We start from the raw sequence: 3,113 nt of genomic DNA, 5'->3' as shown, positions 1-3,113 counted from the left end.
GCTACACTCAGCTAAAGATAGAAGGATCTGAATTTACAAGCTCACACGTGGGTGGATGTTAATCACTAACCAAATACACAGACCACAAATAATCAACATTGCCAAATAGTTCTGAATATTTGAACATAAATTCTTACAAAACTTTCCACATTTAATTTTCTTCAAAAATTGTCACTCATATATTACAGTAGTTTGTATATATATATTTTACCATACATTTCATTTTGCATTGCTATTAGTAGTACACAATAGCATTTTGGGTTTTTCTCCCTCACAAACCTTCATATTTCCAGTCCTTACACCATATCTAGAAGTAAAGCAGTGTTTCTTCCTGGTGTGTAACGGAAGAGGTTTTCCTGCTCTTCAGGTGAAATTCAGAACCAATGACATGGGGAAATTACATGGGGAAATTGTATGCTGATGTTTTGAGAGTAAGTATGTATTAAAAGTCTCAGAACTGATTCTGAATTCCAGGACTCCAGCTAGCTGACTGGTGCTTACTGTTGACAGCAAACTTTGCAGCTGAGTGTGGTTAGCAATGCTGCTGTTGCTGTCATTTGGCAGCGCTTTCTGATGTCGGCAATTCATCGTCACCTGCATTGTTTTATCAAGTATTGATGATTAGCACCTGAGCTTAGAACTAGTACTTGACACTCACGGAGAGCAACTATACCTGCTTTAGATTGAAATATACTATAATGGTGTAGTGCATTCTATTTATGAAGTGTATGGTATGTAATAAAAACAGTACAAAATTCCAAACTAACAATGTATTGCAAAGATGATAAAAATGATTAACATGAAAATGTGTTTGACTTCACTAATGAGTAGGGAAATGGAAATCTAAATCATTATGAGATATTCCCACATCTATGACAACAACAATAACAACAATAGAATAAATGTGAGCTGGAAAAAGGAAGCCCTATTTATTATATTGGTGGGAATGATGATTAGTGAAATTATGAGAAATATATAGAAGGTACTAAAGAAATTAAAAATAGAAGTACCAAAAAGTCAATAAGCAGTGTTCTCAGTATATAGCAAAAGGAAGTGAAATAATCTCTTTAAGGCAGTTGCACCCCATGCTCATTGCATCTCTGAAACTCTGCGTGCAACACACACACACACACACATATACTCACTCACTCACACTCACAGTACTAATAACATGTGTGTCCAACTTTGAATGGATAAAGAAACTGGACACACACAAAGAGACACTCAGTGAAAAACAGAATCCCCCCCGCCACAGTGGGATGTTATTGAGTCTTAAAAAACAGAGATCATCTTTCTACTTTTCACTGAGAAACAAATATTCTATTCTCTTAATTATATGTAGATTCTAAAAAGCAACCAAATATATAAAATACAGACTAAAATAGTGATTACAAGGGGTTAGGAGGTAGAGGATAGGTAGATATATGTCAAATGGTATAACATAAAGGATAAACATTACATATGCACTGTTAGAAATATAATTAATAATATTGTATTGCATGCAGGATATTTTCTAAATGAAGAGAATACATTCATTTATTTTACCACAACAATCATGCTATATATTTTTTATACTTTAAATATGTACAATACAACTTATTTGAAGAATTAAAATATGGTTGCTTTGTGCATAATATGTGTAATATGTGTTAACTATAATGAGATACTATTTTGAATGTTTGTTGACAAGAGAACATAAAGAGGTGAATATATTTTGCTATGTTTGGGATGGGTTATGTGTACATGTATATTTGTCACCTGGATAGGTATTTGCCTGGTTACACATCATTGTTGGCTTTGAATTGATGTGTACTCATGATGAATGCACGTCTCCCTCTCTAGAAATGTCCTTTGGGGTTTTAGGTCCACAAAGTGTTGACCTCTGCTTCCAAGGCAAAGCTTACTATGCAGTAAAATGAAAGTATTTCTGGAAAAACTGAATATTTAACAGTGCAATTCCATAGGTAAGGTAATTCTATAGCTTGAAAGCCCCCAGTGTGTTTACACCTATCAGTTGTAGAAATTGCATACATGAAATAGAAAACAATAAAAAATGTCCATAATTGTTGTTCATTACAAGAAAGCAGTGGATTTTTATTAATTATAAGAATTAATATAAGTCAGGCATGATGGTGTATGCCTTTAATCCCAGTACTCAGGAGGCAAAGGCAGGTGGATCTCTACGAGTTCCAGGCCTGTCTTGTCTATAAAGTAAATTCAGGACATCCAGGGCTCTGTATAACAGAGAAATCCTGTCTTGAAAAAACAGAGTTGGAGTGCGACGCGCGGCTACAAGATGGCGCAGGACGAGAAAAAGAAGAAAGAAAGCATCTTGGATCTAAGTATATTGATAAGACCATTCGAGTGAAGTTCCAGGGTGGCCGGGAAGCCAGCGGTATCCTGAAAGGGTTTGACCCACTGCTCAACCTGGTGCTGGATGGGACCATTGAGTACATGCAGGACCCTGATGACCAGTACAAGCTGACGGAGGGTACTCAGGCAGCTGGGGCTTGTGGTGTGTCATGGCACCTCGGTGGTGCTCATCTGCCCATTCCAAACCCCTTCGTGCAGCAGCAAGACGCTTAGCTGCAACGGAGGGTCTCCCAGCCCCCAACAGAGGGCAGCTGGGCCCTGGGGACCTACCTTCCATGGGGCGAACTTCTGTTTGATGTTTTGTTCTTGTTTTGTTTTGTTTTGTTTTGTTTTTCATAAAATTGCCCATGTGAGGAAAAAAAAAGAAAAAACAAAGTTGGGGGGAAGAATTAATACGAGCTGGGAGCAGTGGCTTGTGCCTGTAATTCCAGAGGCTGGGAGCTGAGGCTGGAGGACTGTAACAAGTTCCAGGCTACAAAGTATATTCTAGGTAATGTAATGCTATCGTTGAGTCCTTATATCATAATTCTCAAATGAAACTGTGTTGATATTATATTTCTTCTTTTCCTTTTTGATAATGGGTCTCATGTATCCTAGGCAAATCTTAAACTTGGCATGTAGCTGAAGATGACCTTGAACTCCTAATCCTTCTGATTCCACCTACTGAATTCTGGGATTATAGTCATGTACAACCATGCCCAGTTTATGTGGTGGTAGGGCTTTAACCCAGGGCTTCATGA

General features: G+C 37.6%; 1 pseudogene; it reads left to right on the top strand.

Annotated features, from left to right (window-relative positions):
* Window positions 1-2,586, top strand: part of LOC116072003 — a 3,751-nt pseudogene extending 1,165 nt beyond the window's left edge.
* Window positions 2,587-3,113: the final 527 nt, after the last annotated feature.

Source organism: Mastomys coucha, unplaced genomic scaffold, assembly GCF_008632895.1.
Source record: "Mastomys coucha isolate ucsf_1 unplaced genomic scaffold, UCSF_Mcou_1 pScaffold23, whole genome shotgun sequence".
NCBI lineage: Eukaryota > Metazoa > Chordata > Mammalia > Rodentia > Muridae > Mastomys > Mastomys coucha.
The sequence above is the reverse complement of the archived record's forward strand: the minus strand, read 5'-3'. Positions and strand labels throughout refer to the sequence as shown.